The following is a 25,110-nucleotide window of genomic DNA, read 5'->3' as shown; positions in this document are numbered from 1 at the left end:
AGAGAAAGATCAGACCTAAATGAAAATAAATGAATTGCGCAAAAAGTTTTGTTCTTTGTGGGGATACATTTTTTAGTTGTCTGAATTCCTAGATTATTTTCTGTTATTTATAGTGCATTTATAAGTTTCAATTAATTTTTCAAAATATCTGTTATAGGGCATAAATGCCAGTAACCAGTTCTTATACACATTTTTTAAACATTACATAAAAGTAAAAAAGTATAGAAAACAGCATAGTAGAGAAACTATAAAAATTGCAGTTCAGAGTATGTGAAACATTCATATGTTTTATAATCAATTGCGTTACATCTTTTGACACTTGAGATTAGTAACAGAAAATAGAAACTTTTGGATGTAGCTTTTTGTGTTTCTCATTTATTAAAAACATCAAGAATTTCAAGAGTTACATTTTCCAAGCTGTAGATATTGCAGGTATTTCTTAGAACTCAATATTGCTTATAATAATGTCTTAGAATAATAACAAGTTATACTAGTTAATGACCACTGCTGTTTGAAGGAATTCTGCTGTGTTATTTTGTTATTTTATCACAATCAGTTCATTAGAGTTAAATAACATTCTTCCCTTTGCAATGCTATGATTGGTAAGATTAATCAACAACCTCTGTTTAAAACAAAATCTGCTTACTTAACAGATAAAGTACAGTTCAGGAAAGAAGGATTTTAGAACAATGAATGGCTTAGTTACATAGGACATACCCTGGTGGCTCATTATGGTCCTAGGTAATAGGATAACTTTGAAGTGGCAAGATCAGAACAAAACCCATTTTGTCTTCTCCAAACAAGTCCAGATTCTCTGAGTCTGAAAGATTTAGTCTGGTTTTCTCATCTGCTGTTGTCATTAGTGGTCTAGGACCATAAAAGCTACTCTCCCAAAGCACATCAGAATTTCTCAAGTACAAGCTAAAATGAACCAAAGTCAGAGTCCCTTTTTTTTTTAATCTGTGTGGGGCATGCTAGTAAAATTTCCACTCCTCTTTGAGTATGAGATACCACTGGGCAAGAATGAGAAACACCAAATCCAGAAACAATAGGATTAGTGACAAAAAAGCAATGCCACATGTGTCAGATTGAAATTATACGTTTGATAGGGCAGCTGTAATTTATGTATTCAGAAGACAGATAATATAGAACACCACTCCAATATTAACTGGCAAACTTCTAAAAGCCTCTACTTACACTTAACCTTAAAGGCAGCGCCCTTGAAAAAGTCATAACATTCACAATCTTGATTGTGAACCTGTTGCTGTTGATGAAACAGGAAAGGTTCCTCTGGGTGGAAATTGGGAATTTAAAAATTTTAACAAAAAAAGTGAAACTTCATTTTGCCCATGAAGGACAAATGTAGGCAGCTTACAGAGGATCTAATCCTGCCTTTGGCTGGAAAACATGTTGACACTGGAGACTAATTTCAGGTCCAAAGTCCTGTATTTTTTTCCTTTCAGTTGAATGCAACTAAAAGAGTCTTGTGGATTTTAGATGAATGTAGCTTTTACTTTTTGTTTTTATAAGACTTTCATAGATATGGCAAAAAATGTCAGTCTATAGTAAGTATTCTGTGGTGTTCCTTGGAACAAACATCAAATACCTTTGGATAAATACCATTGTGTGAGTACCTATGCTGATTTGAAGGTAGAGGTAATTTACTTCAGCAATCCTTGAAATGAATTCAATTTTTAATCCATAAAATTTTATATGTTTAAAATACCTTCATTTGGAATAACCACAAGATGATAAAGCAATTTTTTTTTCATTTCTGCACCTGCCGTTAATTAGGTGGAGAGTTTAAATCTCTTATGAATTAGGGAAAGAAAATTAGACACAAAAAATAAAGCCAAGAAAGAAACAATGTGTCCTTAAAACTATAGGCTGTAGTATATATATACTTATACAACTATGTTAAAGGATGTAAAGAACGCTACAGTTTCCAGGTTATCTACTGAGAAGTGAAGAACTGTCAGAATAATGGATAAAACTAGCTATAGTCCCCCTGCATTTGTGTATTGTGATATAGTTGTCTCTTCTAGCAGAGAAGAAAGCCTTAGAAAAGCAGGAAGGGAACCAAGATTTCCAGAGTCCTAATCCAAGGAGTTACCAAAACAAAATATTTTTGCTCTCCTGTGACTTATATAGCAAATGAGACAGGAATGCTGCAGAACAAATAACATGCAGACATCTTTAGAAACTATGAAAATGCCATGTCAAAATTACAATGTGAGGATAACTCTGGCTTTTTTCAATTTGAGAGCTGAACCCACACTTATACCCATCCCTCCCAAACCCCATATTTTCCTGTGATGTTTAGTGATATTTTGGGAAGAGCCAAGTAGAGAGTAAGAAAGCCCAGTCTTCACTGGGTTACCAAAAAATCTTACTTCATATCTGCTCCACCTGAGTGACTCAGTCTCTAAACTGGTGGCTCTTTTTTTAGGATTGATCTTTTGGCCTTATGAATGCATGGCTGCTCAGTGAGAGGAGGTGTCCAACGCTTTTGCTGAGACTGTGGCCTGGCTGGTGACTAGGGCCCACTCCTGCAAGGGTCTTGTCAAACCTCCACCCTTAGGAGTGTTGGCAGCAGAAGCTCCCTCATTTTCTAAGGAGAAGTTCTCAGGCTGCTGACACGTTACAGCCCAGGTAGGCTGCAGTGATTGCTGCCAAATGATTCATTCCTGTTTCTCACTACCACTATTCATGCACAATTGAGCAAGTTGTCCACCTATAACAGCATCCCTGCAAAATTTTAGGGGAGAAATATGTATGAGGACAAGCAGGGAAATGCATACAAGTTTTAGATCCCAAGAGAGTAAGGCAGTACTAGATGACAGATGGCCTGTATTACTGTTTGCAATTTAAGTAGGCTTAATCCTGGATTTTAATACAATTTAAAAGATATAGCAGAGAAATTAAACTAAAATCCTTCTTGATTTGTGTTCATATTCACATATTTTAATCTTTTTGGCATTTTAACTTTTTTCATTACTAATAGTTTAATCTGGTTCATATGTACAATATATTTGTATGCATACGTATTTGCAATATGTGTATATACCTTGTGTGTGTGTGTGGATGTGTGCGTGTGTGTGTTTGTGTATACAGAAGGTGAGAGAAAGCAAGAGATGCACATATACATACCTATATAATACGTATAATGTCCATGTCACCCACATTTCTCTGAGTTTCATTACATTTTAGAAGTAAGATTTCGTGAAGCACTCTTGAAGCATACTAATTGAATTTAAGGGCTATGACTGAAAGTCAAAATGTTACAGGCTAATATCCAACTCAGTTGCCAGTCTTCCAGTTTCAAGAGGAAGAGAATATTAATCTATTCCTGACAGTGGTGTAAATTCCTGGGGATTTTTTTAATCTTGTACAAATATCCTGCAATAAAAAGTTCCTGCTAACTTTATTACCAAAGGACAAAGTAATTAAAGATAAGGTCAGTGGAAAAGATCTGCAAATCTTTGATGTTAAAATACATATCATCATCCATCTGAATTGTTTTCTGCAGTTTAATTATATAAATCTAATTTTAGAATATTGTTTCCATAAAATTTGGAACTATTCCTCTAGAGTAGATGAACATCTGCAAAACATATGTTATTTAGATAAATAAAGAGCAATATATGCTAGGCTTTTAGTTTAAGGAACACAATTTAAGGAATTGTCTCTAAAACAATGCAAATGATATCACCCTAGCCTTGCCTCTGCACTTCCAGAGCTTTAAGTTGTCACCTCCAGAACTACTGTAATTCTCCAACAGATACTAAAGGCAGGAAAAGAAAAAATTGTTCAGTATTTACTGTTTCACTCTGCTTAGTTACAAATCTCATTACTGCCCTGAGCCCATGTCTAAACTGTTTTCTTCATTAATTTAGGGCAACAGGTGGAACCTTCATCTTTAATAACTTGCTTGACTTCACCTGAACTCATTGTCCTCAAAGCGAGCTGTGCACTTATGAGTGAAGAAGAAAGTGGAAGGACAGTGGTTTGTCCAAGTTTTTCAAACAGTGTATCCATGGCAGAAGCTGGAAGTAGAGCTCAGAATACACTGATGAACTAGACTGCACTGATCATACAAAAACAAAACAACAACAAAAAAACCCTTCTTCATCATTTAAACAAGCATTATTTTGCATGTATCAAAAACACTTAATCAGTTTGTCTTCATTAGTTTAAACACTATTGCCAGACTTCCAGGCATCATGCCATGTAGGAAAATGACCACAAATATCTTGGGTGAATTTGTTGGTAAGCTGCCTTTTGGAAAATTGCTTCTTCCTCCTCAAAAAAAATATCAAATTGTTAATTGAATGGCACGTAGTTGCTATGAGGGGAAGGAATTGCATTTTCATTTAGATTTGGCTACTTGCAATCATATTTGCTCTGGCTTTGACACTAGCAACTAACCTGAATTACGCTATGCCTAAAGCTTGTGAATTTACATATCTCTCGGGTTAACCATGAGGTAGATTGTTCCAATATCTTGTTAATGTAATTCCAGTTAAAATTAAGGGATAGGATTCATATAAAACTAGTATCACACTGAACAGAGGAGAACAAGACATAAGAACAAGAAATATGGGCATGCTGGGAAGCAGGACATGCTCGTGTTCCTGAAAGATAAGAGAATCCCTAAAGCTCGTGTTGTTTTTGTAAGAGAAAGGAAGAGAAATTACTGATAATTCTCAGAAATAAAATGAATTATAAATTCTATTTTTTGGATCAAAACACCTGGCAAAGACAAAAACAGAAAAATATATAACAGATAAAAATAAGAAAGCAGCAAAAGCAGCCTAACCCCTAGATACAGTTATGAAAACAAAGTGTTAGAAAAGTAACATCTTCTATTAACAGTGTGCAGTCTCACTTTGGGTCTTATGTCTGTGAAATTTTGTGGCTCAAAATAACAAAATTACTGCACAAAATAAGGTGGCTGTTCTATATTGATCTCTTTGAAACGTATGATACCTAATAATATGTGGAAGTAAGAAAAAATCCAACGTGTTCAAAAGATAAGAGGAAAATAGAATATCAGGGTCATTCAATCAACTCCCTTGCCACTTCAAGCAGCTGTATCATAGATTTTCATAAACTTGTCTAGCTCCAATTTAAAATAAGTGATATTGCTTGTCCCCAACAGCTACTTCTACAGAAAGTCATGTTCAAAAATACAGGCGGTTAGGAGCCTTCTTTTTATTTTCACCCTAGATATATTCATTTGTCTCCTAGTTAAGAAGTTAAGATAGCCTAGGCAGCATTGATCTTGCTAAACTAAGCAATATTTTCTAGCTTCCCCTCATTGAACAGGTTCTTACCTACTCTCAGTCACACCAGTCTTCTGTTTCGGGTGAAATTATTTGTTCTGGACCAGAACCCGATGGAGTATTTTATATAAACTATACTCATTAACTTGTCTAGTAGTACTGATACTTCCCTGTTTGTAGTGAATATGCATTTTATGATTGTACCTGTGTTTATTTTGAATCCATTATGTTGCTGTCTCATTAGTGATGATGTGATTAAACCCCCTAGACTTTCTCCTTTGTTGATTCCAGTTGATGAAATTCTAGTGTATAGCAAATATTAATCATTCCACTTTGTTTGGTTGAATTTCTTTACTCCCATTCTCAAGGTCAGCCACTGTTTCCCATTTGATTTGGTTCATCATCCTCAGCTAACTGCTCTGATGTGTTCTTTACTCCAGAGTCATTTTCATCATAATGAGATAGCTGCAGGTAAAGATTTTGGAAAGCCATCTGACACCTGCTGGTTATGAGTCCTTTCCTTTACCTTGTAGCTACATAGGAACACTGACCTGGACTTCAGGGCACTCTGCTAGACCCAGAGGTTGGGGGACAATTACTCCTTGGATATGGATTCAAATGACATGCATACATTACATTTGGATGCACTCTGAGATGAAATAGTGATGTCTCTCAATTTATAGCTCTTTAGTGAGATTCAGGAGAATCATAATATATTTTTCCCTCTGTCTATTGATAGGAAATAATCCATTGGTGCAAATAGTGTGGTTTCATACAAGTGGTTTTATACCCAAGTTCTGTCCTAAATCTAAATTGAAGCAGATTGAGAACATTAGTCCAGTCAGATGCAGTGATAGCCTCCCTTTGGTTAGTCTCTTTTTCAGCTCATTCAGGAACAGGAGCTCTGAACATCTTTTTGTTATGTATCAATACAGCTTTTCCATTTACTTTTCTCTTTCTTATAAAAGAACTGCATATTGTTACATTGCTTTGGTCTGTGGTTAGAACAGGTTGTTTTTGTTACTTCCTAGACAATCAGCTTCTGCTAACTAGTTAGTTATTTTAAAGACATTCAGTTGTTGTTTGTTAAAGCATAGTTCTTCCATCAAGTTAAAGAAGAACTAATTTAGTTTTGCACAAATTCTAATAGTGATATTTGCTGCAGCATTAGCTAAGCACTGAAACAAATACTATAGGTAAAAAAGCTCCTAACTGAGAATAATGGAGTAGTATTTTCAGTCACTCCAGGGATAAGATATCATGGACTTTGGGCATACTCAGTGAGCCCTGATGAGCTGTGCTTCCTGTCAGTCTAAAGTAAAGATGCATTACATGTTTACTATCCTTGCCAAGAGATGTCTCATTGAATCATGTAAATTGAATAGTATTTGTATTTTTTTCAGAGCAGACTGAAATACTTGATGTTTAATGCAGTGCTAGTCTAAACTGAGAAATGTCTGTCCATTGAGCCCAGATCATTTTGCTAGCAGGCTTTTAAAATGCATGGGGTTGCTGTCTCTTTAAGGCTTTATACCAAAGCAATGGGACTAAATACCTAATGAGGAACATCTTGCCAGAATGGCAAGGATAGCAGCTGGACTGAGACAAACACCCTTTTTAAGTGAATCATTGGCTGCATATTCCGTAATTTCTAAGCTAGGATTCATGGCAACTAATTTTAGCTATCGAAAAGCGAAATATATAGTCTACATTAGGTAAAGTTTTAACCAACAGAAAGAGAGAGAGAGAGAGAAATCCAGAGGGCAATTCATTTAATCTTAAAGCAGGCAGAATAAGTGACTATTCAGGGTTGCTTTCTTTGATGATGGAGAGGGCCTTGATGGCCCCCTTAGTCTGGAAGCGTAACTGTTAGATGGTTAAAGTCAGCTGAGTCTCACCTTTTAGCCTTTAATAACCTCCTTTGCATTAAATCTTCTGACCAGAAAGCCTTTATATCTCATTGCCAAAAATGTCTAGTTGCTTACTTTCTTTAATAACAATGTATCTACTTTTAATGAACATGATGAAAGATAAAAAAAAAACTTAGTAAGAGTCAAATTCTTTTTAACAGGAACTTGAAACTCTCATTGTCAGAGACATCTAAAATTTACATATGTGATTCAGTTGCAAATAAGGAACAGAAAAATCACATATTCATATTTTCATCCTTACAATATCTATGCACAGCAATATGTGGCACCAGACACATCTTGTTATGTAATAGAACTAAACTAGGAACAAGTTTCCTACTGATTTTTTCAATGAAAGAATACTTCAAATAATGCGCAGCTTTGAAGCAGTTGGTTGTTCAAGTCACGACTCGATGGTGGCTGAGCATCTGCAAAGTGTCGTATATATCTGTAGCAGATGACTCATTTCCAGTTTTATATAGAGATATATGCGTCACATCTTTGATTAATGGTACTGGTAGTGAGAAAGATAGTATCTGGGAAAAACTCTGAGGAGGTCACTGCAGTCATACTCATTTGTCAGATAGAGGCTAGTGATGTACATAATTCTTGTAATTGCTTAAATTTCCTGGCTTGAAATGTCTTGCTTGCATACTAGAGAAGGAGGCAAGTTGTACAGAGTTCTCTACTGCAAAGAGAAGAATTTCAGATTTCAGTCTAAGTTGAGGCTTTTTCAACATTTAATACACTTTATATTTTCCCAGTTCTGTAGAAATTCGAAGCACAACATGTCCTAACACTGTGTCAAGGATTGGTTAAGCATGTGAGCTGCTTCCTGACCTAAGTAAACTTCTGGAGGATGTTCTCATACAAACAGCAAGATTCTGTTTAGCAAAGAAGACATTCTTGGCTATACTTTCTATTTTGGAAAAGTATCTGTAAAACATCAGATCCATTTTCCAACATTTTTCTCAGCTCGATTTCATTTCCACTCTCTAGCATCACCAGGTTCTTTTCTGCTGGTTGTCTGCACGATACTGAATACTTGTTCGATATTTTCCATTCAGCATCTGTTACCTAGGAAATACAAAAAAGCTGCTCAATGTTACCCTACTCTGGTGAGACTGGGAGTGAAAAGGATGGGCAGAAGGATCTTGGCAGTAGGACCACATGTGCATTTTCAGTCATTACAAAGGTGAATCCATGGCCAAATGCCAGAAGATTCCTGCTGTTTGAAATATGAGCCAGCCACTTCTAGCCAGCTGCCTGCATGCTTTTATGCCCCACTGTGGCAGATCCAAATCACTGATAGATGCAGGCATCGAATGGACTCCTCTGTCTCTTCCTTAATCAAATTTGGGAATCCACACACTGAACACAGAGATTTTTTTCTTAATTCAGTTACATAAAGATATATCCAATTATCTCATGGCAGGATATATTTCTCAAAACAAACATTAAAGATGAAATTAAGGCTAGTAAATCTTATTATTCTCTTCTGTTCAGAAGACTAGGCATGGAAATGAAGAAAAAAGTGTCAGAACATTACAGACCAATTGCTGGCATCTACTAGTTTATGAAGCAAAATGGTGTGCAGTTAATAGAGTTTAATGCCTGTGCTCTCTTGTAATTGCACTAATTTTAACAGCAAGTTATTGTTTCACCTTAATGTGAACCAGGTCCTAATGTCTAAAGCGGTTAGATGGGCAAATTGCAGACTACCTAGAAAAGTATTGGTTGCAGTAAGTAGCGAGAAATTAATCTCCCTAAAATTTTTTTTTATTCAGCATTGGTCACATAATTAGAAAGCAATCAAAGCACAAGAAAAAGAAAAGTTACTTACATTATTTCCCCTAGGGATATATTTTAAACAACACTTCTATACTGAATAGACTACAACATCTGTGCAGGCTCATTGACTTAAAACTTCTTATGTGCAATGCTTCTCATGTTCAATGGAGCAGGAAATCAGTTGGCAAACATTGTAGGAATTATCAGCAATTTTGGGTAGTATCTAATGTTAACTGAATAGATCAGGATTTAGTCAAGGCACTTCAGAAATACACTAGGGGAAAAAACAGGGCAACAGCCTGAAGGAGGAGAGACAGGATGACAACAGAACATTAGATGCTATGCTTGCTAGCCTGAACAGTCTAGTTTACTTGCATATGAGAAACAAATGAAGGGAGTTGTTTTTAAGAAAGGTCATTACAAGGTTATGTGAGAAAACAAAATTTTGGTAGTTTTCAGTGGGAAGCTTTCCAGACTAACTCTGCAGGCACCAAACAAAACTTTGAAAGTATTACATTCTTTTGCTTCCTGACCTGATATATAGTTCCAAGGATAATTCCTGAGCAATCTGATCTGTCTCCTCTAAATGCTGGTGATTTTTTTTTTTTTTTTTGTCTTCCTCTTGTTTAGCAGTTTTGCATGAGGAGAATGGGAAAAACAATTGATTGCTATTGCAAGTATTTTATTTTTAATGATATTCAGAACATTAAATGATGTCCACATAACTAATTAAATGGAAAAAGTCTGCAACAGGGACAAACGTACCCCTAGTTGCTTCCTCACCTTGTTTGTGCAGAGCCAGAGCCTATTTTAAGTGCAGTGTGTTTCCCCACATTTTTAGAAGGGATATATTAGGTGCTTAGGATGAAAGCTGTCTTATCTACATTTATAGGAAGGAGTAGAGAATTTTCATTGTGTTAGTATCTTTAATGAATATATATTAAAGATGCATCTGATTGATTGAAGATGCCTATATAAAACAGACTTTCTATAATCACATTACAGCAAAACTACAGAAAAACTACAGGCTTTTTGAAGAAAGAAAACAAAACATTTCAAATTGATTACTTGGAGTTATGTGATTAAACTACTGTCAACATTCTTTCCATTCCCAAGATAAAGATATTGAAAAATCACATTCTTGAGTTAATGCTTGAGTCCACCAATGCTGAAATGTAATAAGATAATGAGGTCCCTAGTGCAACTAAAGTTTTATGAAGCTCAGACATAGTCATGGAGCTCATATATTAAAAAGGAAAGGTCAGTGACATTCTCATTTTTAAACAGTTGAGTAACTACCAAATTGCCTTAAAATTGGGAGAATACTATTTATTCAACATAATCCCCCAGTAATCCATAGGCATTTGTCCTTTTCCTTTCCAGTGAAGAGGCAATTTTTTGCATCCTCTATTGGGTTGTGCAGGTGAAGAGCCACAGAGACACACTGATGAGCCCGAGCGCTTGAGTCCCGGGTCCCAGCTGCAGTCAGGGCGAGCTGGTTGTGCCTGCGAGAGGTTATCCGAACGGGGCAACACGCAGTGACTCTTCCACATAATGTTCTTCTCATGCCCCATCACTTGCAGTTCAGGCACTGCCTAATCCAGAGGTATGGTCTCAGTCTACACACCAATTTTTAGGGTAGGTAGTATACTGTAAGTATATACTCTAGTTATATTACCCGTTCAGGATTTGGACTAAGATAAATCACTCCAGAGTTTACAGCTCAGATTTTGTCTTGTCAGAATACATCTGGGCCTTTTTGTTTTCAAGGTCTTTGGTAATCTTGTTGTCTCATTTCTCTCTCTTGTTCTCTCTCTCCCTCTGTCTCTTCTGACTGTAGCTTGTTACAACAACTACAGTCAATGATGAAACAGTCCCAGACAAACAGTATAGGAAGATAAACATACTTTCTTGGCAGCAGATTTCTCTGAAAATCCTTTCTGCTGACATCAGAATGGTATTGGGTTGCTTTCAATGGATTCCAAAAGTATCAAGTATATGGCTTAAATATGGCTTAAAATTTCTAGGCAACGGCAAAGGAAAAATAGGAAAGAAATATGCAGGGGAAAAAAAAATCCCAACATCCCCAAATAGAGGGAGATGGAGAACACAGTAAAAATTACTTATGCTTTATTCACCAAAGATTAGATAGATCACTGGCCTGAAAAAGTTACTAGCTTTTCAGTAAAGTTATTACCTTTCCGTAATAACTATATTGCAAAAGCATTTATCCAGAAATAAGAAAACTAGTTTCAAGGTTTTCATGCTTCTAAGGGATTGGAAATCTCCTCATGTCAAAGGAGCCCTATTCCACATGAACTCTTATCCTATGAATCTTAGATTGTTTTCTGCAAGATGTAGAAAGTCTTTCCCAGAATATGCATGGTGCCCTTGTATCCCTAGCCCTCGTTGTAGACATACTCCTTATGCAGAGCAAAGGAACACGATCAATATAAAAATTCTTCTGAGGCAAGGTCAAGGTTTTTAAAGATGAACCTCCCTTCCCTTCCTCCCTCAAAAAAATCAATTTTGATAAGAATTAAAGTCCTTTCACTTCTTTTCTAACATCTTATTTCCTTTTCCACTATAAAAAGGAGGACATTAAAAGATTATAGAATAGAGGGTTTTTTTTTTCTAACTTAAGCTGTGAAAGTTTTGGAAATGTTTGTCAATAACATGAAAAAATGAAAATTTTAAATGAAATTCAAAAACATATTTTTTTTCAAAAATGTTTTTACAAGCTCATCTGCAGCCAGTTTACTTGAAACCTTATATGGATGGTTTTTTTATATAGGCATCATTTATCAAAAAATATACTCTACTTTTTATTGTCTTGGATGAATTACTTACGTTTGGGATTAGTCATACTGTTAAAAATGTATATTTTTTACTTTTACTCTATGACTTGATTTTATTTTTCAGTTTTATTTAGTCTGATCTTTTATCTTAAAATGTATATTTCATATGGCACATATACATGATTACATATTATGTACACACACATATTACACAACTTTATCTTGATTTCTCAGGATAGTTGAGAAGTGTCAGAGAACTATTAATTACTGTATGTGCTGGTATCATCTATACCTTCTGGTAATTTAAATATGAATCAAATTATTCATGTCCACAATGAAACTAAGCACTATATGGATTTCTAAATAATAGGCAAGGAAGAAGGAAGTACTAATTAGACTGTATTAGCAGAATGATTGAAATTCTCTTTTAGTTCCTTTTGAGATTTTTTATTTTCAAGATTAGAATATAAATATGCATTCTCAAGATTTGACCACAATAATCTGACTTAAAATCATGGTACAAGCCATACAATTAGTTTATAGTTTTTTATATTTAGCTCAAGGAGAAAAGTTGTTACGAACAGAACAAATTCCAAAAATGATCTGTACGAAAGGTGACAGAGGGACAACTCTGCTATTATGTCCTTAAAGCATCTTATGAGGAGTTAGATGGACCAGCTGAAGTTGTTTTTACATTAATAGGCAAATGATGAAATTGTATGGGCAAGCAGAAAATAATAAAGGGTATGTGAACTAATGAATAGCAGTTATAATATTTGGCATAAGGACCAGTCTGGAAGGAAGGAGCTAAGAAAGAGATTGGGGTTTTTCAAACACCGTAGTTGACTTAGGCACCTAAATTCCACTTAAAGTAAGAACCCTTAGCCCAAAGAGGCTGTTGTCAGTGATGAGAGAGAAGCTTCTTTAAAGGCATTTCAAAGCCCAACCCTTGGTTCTTTGAATGGCCCTCTAGAAAACTTGATTTTTCTCCATGTACTAGAGCAAATACAGAAAACTGATAGAGGGAATTTGCAAAACTGCTTTGTAAATGTTACTCAGAAGCTCCTATGGCCCAGCTTTTCAACGCAGTACAGGAGCCCAGCTGCTGCTCATGCATGATGCACTTTGAAATGAAAATTTCACTACAAATTTTTGACAATCTGTGATTAATCAGTTGAATGTCTCAAATATCTTTTACCTAATATTATGTAAGGAGAGCACTCTCTAACATAACTCGAAGTTAACAACAACTAAAATGCTCTACGGATCACCTGTGTAAGTACAGTAAGAGATGAGGTCATATGGTTAGAATAACTGGATTATATTTGAAAGTTATTGTAATTAGAGTACTCAATACACAGAATGAAACAGTGTCACCAGTTTGTTTTACAGCCTTTTCATGAAATGAAAGTAGATAGTCTGACTATTAAATTGAAAGAAATCAGAGATATTTTTATTGGTCTCTAATATTAAAAAGTGATGCTTTGTTCATTTTGTTCAATGATGAAATATATAATGAAGAGATATGTAAAGATTATACTATACTTTAAAATCAACACAAAGGGAAAAATCTAAATATCCATTTTGAAGTACTGGGTTATTAATTGGGTTGTCTGTAGGTGCAGATGATAACAGACTGACAACTCTAATAGCTTATTTGGGCTACTTTTTCTACCCAAACTAAAAGCAAATCTTTGTATTTAAAAAAATGTATCTTTATGACATATGAAGACCTCAAATGCATATCTCCCAGTTTTTAGGTTTTTCCCTTATAATTACCAGGCTTTCAATTCTGGTAGACTCTGTGACAAAGACCTGTGTTCAGAATGGCAAGCCCAAAAAACTCTGGAAAGTATTTCAGACTCTTTCAATGTAACATAAAAAAGAAGCAGCTAAATTTTTATTTTCCAGGTCAGCTTTACAGAAGGCTTCTGTCTTTGTTCTCCGGAGGACTAAACGCTAACTGGCAGCTGCAGGCTGGGGGGCCTCGGCTACAGACTGACAGAGCAGTAGAATAAACCTTTGTATTGCCAGTCTCTGTTAAATGTGTGGGGTTTGGGTTCTTTTTTTTTTCCTATGTCTGAAACACAGGGCTGTATTTATTGTGGATATCAAAAGGTGTGGTTATCGAATAACAAATGACAATTTGTGAGAAGAAAACAGGAAGAAGAGTTAATTCTGGCTGAGGTAACGGAGACAAAACTGTAGGAGAGAATCACTGAAAACCTTAAAGAAGACTGTGCTCAGATTGGGTGGTTGTGAAATCTGGCAAAGGAAGAGAGAGGAAAGCAACTTCAAGCAGCATAAAAATGCTTCAAGCATAAAAATGACAGTTCTCTCAGTAGATAGCTCTGTCGGCAGGATGCTGAAACACAGACCCCTAGCTACTCCACTGGTTTAAATCCACTGGCTAACTCCAATCTGTCAGGGATTTACTCAAGCTGAGGCTCTATCCCAGAATTTCTTTACAGAAGACAAAGATGAAGTGACATAACATTAAACACAGTATCTAGTGCAGCGCAGCCAAGAATGACAAAGACCTTATTAGAGAAGTTTAAAAGGAAACTGTATTGCTGAGACAAGAGATTTGTCCCATTTTTGCTTATGTAACTTTCATCCATTAAGTCTTTTATAAAGATAAAAAACTACAGGATAAAACTGGGATAAAACCACCAGGAGAGAATCCATCAGAACTATTGACTTTGATATATGAAAGTGATGTGTATGAGTCCTCAGTGAAAGGACAGACTTGGCATGGGGATTTCCAGTGCGTGTACTTAGTCATAAATATCATCTGGAGGATTCTTTTAAGCACACAATCACAAGTCCATCTATATTTCCTGTAAAAGCCACCCAAGATGATTCTAATACTTGGGATAGCATTCATTTTCAGTGGATGACAGACAGTGTGAAAGTACCTAAAATGTACACTTCAACAAGTTGCAGTGGTTTAAAAGGAAAGTATTATAAATAAAAAGTAATAAAGGGTATTACTATCACTGGAAGGGAAGAATGAGTTTTATTCTCTTTTATCCAAAGCAAGGTCCCTTTCCTCAAAAATAAAGTCCAGTTTTCTCAGCATTTCATGTAGTAGAATGTATGGACCTAATTAGGTATGAAGATTTTCATCACTGATTTACTCAGTGGAATAAAAGGATGATGAAACATACGAAAAATGCAAGGAAATTCTTATACATTATGCCCATGAATGATATATAATTTGCAGTTTGGGCTTGTTCAAAAACAGAAATTTAACAAATGTTAAGACAAACAGAATAAATAAAGCTAAAATAGTGAAAAAAGCTAAATAACTGAATTAGAATACAGGAATGTGGTGTTAGAGGTAGCTGAATCCAGTGGATTGTAGGATCCATAATGTTCCCCCCTTCCTGGGCACTGAGATGAGAGCTTGCTCTTTTATTCCCACTCCCAGGTCCAGGCAGCAGCAAGTCTGAGCATGAATACCCGCCAGCACAGAAACACAAGCCTGATACAGAGATGGCTGCCCACAGACAGACCAGCAAAAACGAGAGCGGGGCTCCTCTGCAGGCCCCCACATAAACCACCACACTGCAAATAGCCTGATCCCTGTTCCACGTACCGGAACCCCTTTCATGTTTCTCCTCTGTCTCACTCTAGTTACTTTGATTTGACCTTCGCTAGCAGTTCCCACAGGCACACATGCACACAAACAAACAACACAGGTCTCCTAGAAGCTGGCCCCAAACTCCCAGTCTCTGCAGACACTGGCATCCAGATCTCTTGTCCTACTTGCCAACTAATCCAGCTTGAAGTTAACTAGCAGTTCACACGTATAGGCTCAGAACAGGGAGTGCACTCACACAGAAGATGGCTAGAAATAGCATTTAATAAAAACATAGGAGAGACTGCAGTGATCAAGCACAGGGTTCCTCAAGACAAACGAACTGATCAGCAGCTAGTTTACATGCAACCAGCTACTTATCCACCTCCTCCATTTTCTTATGCTTTTTCCTCCCTGATCCACCTTTATCCCTTCTTTTCTCTGCTTTTGATCCATCCCTTAAATATCCCATAATGTTTTGTACAATCCAAAATTGTTTCTGATCTATTGCAAAAGTATCTTCCCACTTATTATGCATCCCATAGTAAGGCCTATACCTTTTTACAAAATAATGCCCCTTAGTCTGCATGGTGTTCTGGAGAGTTTCTTTCTTTGATATGCCTTGGTGAGTTTTTCACCAGGGACCATGGTCTGATTCTTCTCCTTTGATGGCCTCAAAGACTAATCAATTCAGTGTGCTGGACCTGGTCAGCTTACTTGAGCTCATCCACCTGTCACTGTTCCTCTAGTCATCACCTGCTCTCTGAGGTTAATTTGATTAGCCTTTAATTAGATAACTTAACACATGGGACTGAGAAAGATCTCCCAGGTCTTTCCAGACTGGGTCTTTCCCAGTCAGCTTTCCTTCTTTCACCAGCAACAGCATCAGATAATTGTCTCTGTAAACTCCATGGTAACTATGGTTACGCTCCAACTTAAAAGTAAGGGATTTGCTATTATTACAATGATTAGAAAGTTGTTTCAAAACCCTAATGCTTTGATTTTAAAAATTATCTTCTGATTTCCATCTTAGTTGCATTAATGGCCAGTCTACACCCATTTGTTTCTTCTGCCAACATCGTCCATTAGATTAAATTGTTTTCTTTCACTTGTCTGTACTTCCCTGATATAAACAGTGATGATATCCAATTGCAGCGTTCAGTTTATGAACCTAAATAATCCAAGTTCTATTAGACTCATCATATGAAACACTTGCCATTCTCCTGATCAGATTTCAAGGCTTTATGTTTAAACAAAAGAACAGAAATTACACTGATTCCCAAAACCACACAACTAGGCTCTAAGAACCTAATGATAGTGTCTCAATCCTAGTGAAATCATAACATAGAGACTTGCCAGCATTTTGATTTTCTGGGATATTTGGATTTAAGATATCTTAGCTATTTTGTAAAGAACTATAAATAATAATTTTTTTATGATATAATTTAACTTGACAACTTTAATAAAGAGGGAAATAATAGTTCATAGGGTTTTTTGTTAAGCAGCTTTTGTATAATTAACATCAAAATTAATCATTTTTGAGCATTGCCTTATGGATCAGTTGCATCTTAATATAGTGTTGTAACTAATAGTTCAACAACATAGTAGTGAAATACATTTTGTATGACACTGGCTATTAGCTAATCATGATGTTATTGGAGCCTGAATTAAATGGACTGCTCACAAATAAGCCTTAACCTGTAAAATCATCTACTACATTTTGATCACCACCTCAACAGCAGCTTGAAAAATTACATTTAAAAGCAAGGCTTTTACAGAAATCTGAAATTAAGGAAACATAAATTAGTCTGGAAACTGGAAGAAATCATCTAGTTGGAAGAATCAGGTGGAAGAATAACCTTCATATAGGAGATACCAGGCAAAAGTCTAACCAATTTTAAACTGGAGTTTGTTAGCTTAGTACTAACTATGGTACGTTTGCATACAACACCAGAGGTTTGGGTGCCATCACATCAGCTGGACTCCATGTCTAAAAATAAATAGTCAGATTTCCTCCATTTTTGTGAAAAAACAGCTGCTTTCAGCAGAGGGCTCTGGGATGGGGAGGGAGAGCATGTCAGGAGCCTACAGGGCAGCAAAGGCTGAGGTTTGAGCAGTGCTTATTGCCTTTTAGCTATCTCAGGGTAGGGTGTCCTCATTCAAATGCATGTGTCCTGGATCAGTGTGAACATGGTATCAACTCAGCATGCTATAGCTCACTCTTAAATCTCTTTCTTAAATGCTAGACATAGACAAAATAATTTTGAGGTGGGATAGTCATTTACTGGAACTGACTCAAATTCCCTTGTTAATAGGTGCAAACTCAAACAAGCTTGGGTACACAGTAAGATGCAAGATTTCACCCATACAATTTGTTTTGAAAGCAACCTGTAAAACATTGACATGCTGGCCCTCTCCTGCTTCAGTTCTGTGCTAGGTGGGGGTATCCAGGGTGTAGGGTTTCAGAAACTGAAATAACAGTTTTATCAGGTAGGGTAATAAATTGCTATAATTTTGGTGACAACTTGCTTTGCTATCCAAAGTGAAAACTACATGAGGAGACAGTGTGCACATAAATACTGTGTGTCCACAGAATAGGCAAAGTCCAGGATTATCGCACTTTGACAGTCCCCTAAGAGAGCAGAGAAGCAGGACAAAGAGTAGATGCAACGTAAAATTAAGGTTGGCCCAAAGTTTGTTTCTCTGGTAGGTTCCACCACATGGTCAGTGCAACAGAAATCTTGAAAGGCAATTATAGACAGGTGCCTTTCTCCAACATCACACGTTGGACCAGAGCCTGCAATATGGCGCTGCTATGAATGAAAAGTTGTCGAGTGTTGGATCTGACATCCTACATAAGCAACATACTGGAGTCAAAAGGCACAGCTGATAAACCCATGATCGGTACACAAATTGCAGGCTTAGCACCCAAGAACCAGAGTGACTGAGATATTAGTAAGAAAATGGGAGACTGATGTGCAGTAGTAGAATGGAGTTTACAAAACTGACCATATGCATAGAAGAGAAACTGATACTTTGTCATAGCTCTGCAACCTGGCAGAGATCTACTGCAAACATCCACACACTGCTCAGCCAAGGAGACACAAAGCCAGGACAAAAGTTCCATTTGCACAGACCTCAGAAAACACACATGCACGTAGTGGTTTTTATCCACTTTCATGTTCTCCGCAGTCCATATGTGAATCCATTTCTTTCAGCATGATCCTGCGTACTATGTAGACAGTGTAGTAAAAGCCTCTGCGCTGTAAGTCTGCCCTCCTGCAGACATAGGTATGCTTTCTGCTGAATTAGGCCTTCATAAATACAGACATGAAGTGCTGCATTCTGATTCTCTGATCCTGCTGGAAGCCTTCCAGATTGCTTTCTTAATCCCTCTCATAACATCAGCATTACTTCAGTCTTATCACTGGCGTGCTTCATTTGTGCACAGAGTCAGGACTACAATATGTAAATAGAATACAGAGGAAATATTGGAAATAAAGTAGAATGCCCTTTTTTCATCCATCTTATTTGAATAGTTCCTCCAAACTTGAGTAGCAAAATAATCCTAGTATACAGATTTTCCTCATTCCCCATTTTTCAACAAATGCTATCAGACTATAGGTAAAAAGAGAAGAATGTCCAAAAAAAGTGAAGTTGTATGGGTTTCATAGATCCTATGACTTGTTCACAACTTCGATATCTCTCTAAAGGCTCTCAAGTTCATTAAAATTTTATTATTTGTTAATTATCTTGTGATACAGATTGTGAAAAGATAGGTTAAAAAACATGCTAGTAAGTTGCCCTGTAAAATATGTGGTACACATACAAGATGTATTTTACAAGATCAGTTGACACTTTTCAGGATGAAAATCTGAAGGCTTTCCACCATCATACTCCTGCCTGTGCTTCTCACAACCTTTTAGCCCATCAGTCTACTTCTAGCTGTGAGATCCACAGAGAGATAGAAACACCAGTCAGACATACTGAGTGAATTCTAACCATATTTAAGTAAAATATTTTTCCCATTACCTACATTGCAATCCCATTATTTCTACTTTGCAATATAACTTTCTGGTCTTTTTGGGGGTATGTTTGCCTCGCTGTGTATCAGGCAAACCATTTCTTAATAAAAAGAATTGTCAGCAAGGTCTCCAACTAACATATAATTTTTTTTCTTAAACTGATCCTCAGTGAGAAATGGGATTTCTTCCACCTGATATTCTCCTACAGTTGCTAAAATGACAACATGACCAAATCTTGTTTTCTTCCAAGCTTCTATATTTTTCAGAGAAGCATGAAGTTGGTACAATGCTGGAATCATCAGCACATTATTATTTGTGTGAAATGTTTATTGTTAATACAGTACCGTCCAGAAATACTCAGCAAAAAACATGGGGAGACCTGGAAGAAATTGATACAATTAATAGGTCTACAGACAAAAGAAATAGTCTCCAGATGTTATGATGGGAAATTAATCAGAAGAGCTACCTAGTCTAGGGGAAATGAGGAAAAGGAAATGTTGAATTATCAGACATTTATGATGGAGTTTGAACCAAGGTTCTGGATGCTGAAACTGTGATAGGAGTCCAAGTTTTGGCATTCTGGATGGATTTAAGTTCATGGATGCTGAATAAAGTTATAGATAGCTTTGCTGAAGCAGTTACTCTATTGACATGTTCTTTGCCTACACAGGGAAGCTGAAAATACTTTAGGTAGTCTATTCCATTAGTTATTTTTGTATTTTCCTAGACAGTTGTTAAAAAAAAAAAGCAGAACTGATGCTAAACTGTCACTTAATATTACAATTGTTTAGCTTTCCTCAAACACAATCAAAACCAAACTCAGCTGAGATTGACATAGTTGTTAAATACCCTTGTTCATGGATTTATTGCTTAGTTTTTAAAATGACATTTTCCTGAATTGCATTTTTGGTACTTTTTTTATACTTTAATTGTATTGTACTGGATGATTTGGAGAACATCTTGGGTGAAGTGTTTCCCAGCTTTATGATTTTAAGATTTATTTTTGAACTGGTCTGGTAGGTGTCTGAAATACACTTTTTTGTTAGCTACTAGCTGCTGCCACTTTGGTAAATAGCCCAGAAAAGCAGGAGATCCTAATCTGATAAAACAATCAATTTCCTGAATCCAAATATGACAACATGTAATTCTGAGTAGTATCCTTCCAGTTGTATTGAGACCTCTTCATTTTACTGGAGAATAGCTTCAATTTATTTACAATGGAGAGCCTTGATAAAACTCATAGAGTCTGGCAAATGGAAGTAGCAATATTATTCCAGTACCATACTTCTTGTTCTGTAGCCCTAAAGAGAGACCGTTGAACTGAATATTTAAAAAATCAATTTTAACTCTTGAATGCAGCATGAATTCCTACATAGGTTTTCGGCTAGGTTGTAAAGTAAGAGTCCCTCTTCCTAGCTGTGTGTTTTCCTCTGTTGTAATTTGTATGATATTTCAGGTAGCTATGAACAAATTTATCTGAGCATCGTGCTAGTCAGGTAAGGCTGTACGTTCAAAGAATAAACCCTTTATGGACAATGATTGTGCAGAAAGCAAAGCCAAAGACAAGGAGCTCTGCTACTGCCTGCAATATACATGGAAGAAATGGATGAAAAAACAACCAGGGAAGCCACTGAATTTAAATTGGTTTGCAAATGTAGAACTGCTCTGCCCATCAAGTGCAGACTCATAGCTAACGTATAGATACCTAAAACCGTTCAGATCAGTGTATTTATAGGACTTTAAAGAATCACAGAATTTTGAAACACGTTATCTAGGTCATCATAAACTTTACGTTCAGGGTTGAGAAAGTGGCTTCATCTCAATGTCAGTGCCCCCCTTACTCCTCTAAGGATTATATTTTTAACAGTGAAGTAAGGAAGTAAGAACATTCTTCACTTCCTTCAATTACCATCTGCTAGTAACTTAAAATGTGTGGACTCAATCTCTTAGCATATCTGCTTTTCTTGGAAGGGCGTGTTTCCATGAAAGTGTGCACTGATAGTGAAAGCCACACCAAAAATAACCACAACAGCCTGAGGAGATAATTACTCTTGATGGACAACCAATATGATACTTCAACTCAAGGAAGAGCCATTGGCTTACATGTGTAAGATCATCTCATAGAGTACGGGGCACTTTTCATAGCATAATCACAACTGTGATGGAAGGCCAGGTTTCCTCATCTCTATCACCTACTAAGTTGTATCATCCTTCTCAAGACCTTCTGGAAGAGTCAAAACATGCTGTGCAGCCATCCTCTTGGTCACACTGAAAATATCTCTATCACTTTTGTGCTTGAGGAAAATGTTCTGTGAGACAAAACACATACAGTTGACAGATGAGGTCATTTCATTCCTTCTGGACAGCAGGTTAGCTAAAATTGAAGAGGTCTTTCACATAATGTGCATTAAAGAACGAGAAATGTGTCTTAGGCATCTTTCCAGATCCATGATTCAAAGACACCAGCCAAGCAAGTAGACTCTCATAGATAAATCTGACAGCCACAAGTCAGAAATGATTAGAGAAAAACAGGATAACTTGGGTCGCTGATATTAGGGGTCAAATGAAGGAGAATGGAAGAAAAGAGCTACTATTTTGTTAAGATTTGAGTCAGGAGTTGCTGCTATTCACTAGTAAAGTTATCATAATCACAATTTCTAGGATTTTGTTCAGGAGTATGACAGTCTCCCACAGAGCCTGAACACGTATATTTATGATCTCTAAAAGAATGTCACTCAATTTGACAGGACAGGGTACTGACAGGGAAGTTAGGCATATCTTCCCTTCAAAATTATGAATGTCTAGATGAAAAGGCAAAGATATTTCATACAAATTGATGTGTTCTTGCTTTACATACAGGCAAAGAGTATGAGTGGGACTGCACATTCTTCTTTCAATCTCTTCTACTTCTCATGGATTTCTTCTAAGAAACTTCAGTGCAAGAGGAGCCTTGCCACAATGTAAGTATCACTTCACACAAAGACTGGATGGTGTGTTTGTGAAGCACACAAAATGCATGCTCTCTTCAGAGGACACTCAAAGTTCAGAGGATATGTATTCATGTAAGTCTGAAAATGAAATTCTAAGAAGAAATTGTTATAGAATAATGAAAAAAAAATCCCCCTGTTTGATAATTCTGCCAAAGTAATAGGAAGTCAGTACTTGCCTGTATATATTTATAGAATGCCAGAGTACCTAATAAATGAACATCTCCAGATACCACTGAAGAAAAGCACGTTATCCAGATGGTTAATGTTCCTATAAAACTTCTTACCTTTTGACTTCGGTTTATCAGTCTCCCTACCTTTTAGTAGACTAAGTGTCATGACCTCCTAGATATAAACTCTGCCTTCTATGCCTTTGCAAAGTAAGTACTTTTGAATTTGTGGAGAAGATTATTATGATTCAGGCTGAATTATCTAGATATCTGTATTCTGTTGTACCACAGATGTTGGCTTCTTCTGAGGTTACAGTAAGATCAATAATATCTAATAGTACCTCAAATTATACAGCTTCTATATGTCAGCAGTTAAGTCACCAATGAAAGAACGATAAGAACAATAAGTAGTTATGTAGTTAAGAACCAGTGGTACAAAACAAAGCTGTGTACACTGTATGCACAAGTGCTAAGCTGAGAGCCTCTTAAGTATAAGCTCGTTATATGTTAAACAAGTTGTTGCAATTCTATACAAAATGAATGGCAATGTTTATCGCTCCTGAGGAGTCAGGCATGCTGACCTCTCCACTTCTGCATGTGACGGCAGTAGGTAATAGATGAAAGTACAATTCTATCTGCATATTGAGTGAAAATGGTGAAACGCAGAACACCTTACCTGCTCTGGATTCAAAATTTTCTCTACGGCTCATTTTTGTATTTGGGACAAGAGAAGGCAGGAAGGTTATGGATGTTGTTTTATGCTTTTTTAAGGATATATAAAATAAATTGACTTAGCCATATAGTTTAGTGATGTGTTTTCCTCCACTGACACAATGAAAATGAATGTCACTATCAAGTACACGTGGACTTAACAATTTCTAAATGACAGAGCCAAAATGAGCAGCACTCAGAGACTGATGGGAGACTGAGAAGTTTTGAAAATGTCTGTATCTGGTAAAAGAAACAATAATCAATCAAGCATTTTCATATTAAAAGCAGAGCTACATTCTCCTGCTGTAAGTACTGAAGAGAGTTCGGTAGTATTGAACAGTACTCCCCCACGATCTGAGCTAGTCTTAAATATTTACAATATTATTTTTAAGCATGTTAAATCAGGAGCTCTAGGTTTTTTATTGTTGTTGTTGGGTTTTTTTAAATAGAAAGTATAACTGAAGAGATGATGCAGCTTCAAGAAAGTAGTGCTTAGAGCACTGACAGTGCCAGGCATGGGGGCGGCTGGAGCGAAAGATTCAGAAATTAGAAGAGAAGTATGCTAGGAAAACTAGATCTTCTTTAACCTTAGTGCCACTTTCTCTTTATATTTTCAAGTTACATAAACCCTTGAAAAACAGACTCTAAATGGAAGTCATCTCATTTTTAACAGCTAGCAGCATCACTGCTACAGGACTAAGCATGAAGACAGCCCTGCATTTTATCCAGTGCTTTTTCGTAAGGATGTTTCAGGTAGGAAAGAGTGGCTAAGCTCCTCAGAGAACTAATGGAATGTCAAATAACCTCCCACCTGTATTTAGAGAAATTTCTTTGAGATAAATACATGATTAACAATAACTGATTTCCTTCAGTTTTATGCTGTCTCCCATTAATACCTCCCACTATCTAATTTGCCGCCTCTGTTACAGAATCATAATATAGACAGATCTGCAGCCAGCTGCTGATCCATTGTAAGCTCCACACCCTTTTCTGCTATGCTAATGTCTAGCTACCTCATCTCCTTTTTGTATTTATTCATTTTATTTCTCTCCATTAAATGTAGAGCTTTGCCTTGCTACACTAAATTTCTTTCTGTATTCTCTCCCCCGTGCATCAAGATCATTTTGATTTCTGACCCTGTCCCACATGCCACTTGCCATCATAGTGTACTTTCTCTTCCATTCAGGTGGCTAATGAAAATATCAAACAGACGCAGCTCAGGACATATCCTCCTGGGACACCAGTTGAAACACCATTTTGACAGGGAGCTTGTGAGAACAGCTTTTCAATGGTCTGTGTGTCCACCTGCCTGTGCTTCCATCAAGACCGTGCGAGAAGTGGGACACTGTCAGAAGTTTTATTACACAAGCCAAGTTCTGCTTCCCCCTCATCCCTTAGAGCAGTGCCTGTCACATATGGAAATACATTTGTTTTGACATTGCTTTTTCTTGATTGCTTTTTCTACTTCATCCTCTAAGCACTTATAAATAGATGGTGTAACATCTTCTTCTAGAAATAGAAGTGAGTTCTGTTTGTTAGTGGAAGACCAGTTTGTCTTGATTTTTATCATTTATCCATTTATCGTGGACAAAAAGGGTAAAACCAGCAGATTAGATAAGTGTTCTCCCCATGTTCTTCACCTTATTAGATCTGCTAAAATCTAGTCACAATAACTATCAGTTTTGCATGCCAATAAGATCTATTTCAGCATAGTTGACCTTTACTTTGAATTAGTACTTTTCTCTTTTACATATAAATCAATACATGTTGACATGGTTCACTAATGAAATACAGAGGAAGCATCTGATTAAAATCAAAATCAAACATTGTCAATATTTTTAGAGCTTGAA

At 36.5% G+C, this 25,110-nt stretch overlaps 1 long non-coding RNA gene across 2 annotated transcripts in view; it reads left to right on the top strand.

The window, feature by feature from the left end:
- Positions 1 to 24,803, top strand: part of LOC106494415 (uncharacterized) — a 40,135-nt gene extending 15,332 nt beyond the window's left edge. For both annotated transcript variants that reach the window (XR_001294294.2, XR_001294295.2), the window contains 3 exons: positions 22,252 to 22,352; positions 23,934 to 24,013; positions 24,447 to 24,803. This is a non-coding gene — a long non-coding RNA (uncharacterized lncRNA). The remainder of the gene's footprint in view (positions 1 to 22,251; positions 22,353 to 23,933; positions 24,014 to 24,446) is intronic.
- Positions 24,804 to 25,110: the final 307 nt, after the last annotated feature.

The sequence above is a fragment of the Apteryx mantelli genome, chromosome 2 (genome assembly GCF_036417845.1).
Source record: "Apteryx mantelli isolate bAptMan1 chromosome 2, bAptMan1.hap1, whole genome shotgun sequence".
NCBI classification, from domain to species: Eukaryota; Metazoa; Chordata; class Aves; order Apterygiformes; family Apterygidae; genus Apteryx; species Apteryx mantelli.
The sequence above is the reverse complement of the archived record's forward strand: the minus strand, read 5'-3'. Positions and strand labels throughout refer to the sequence as shown.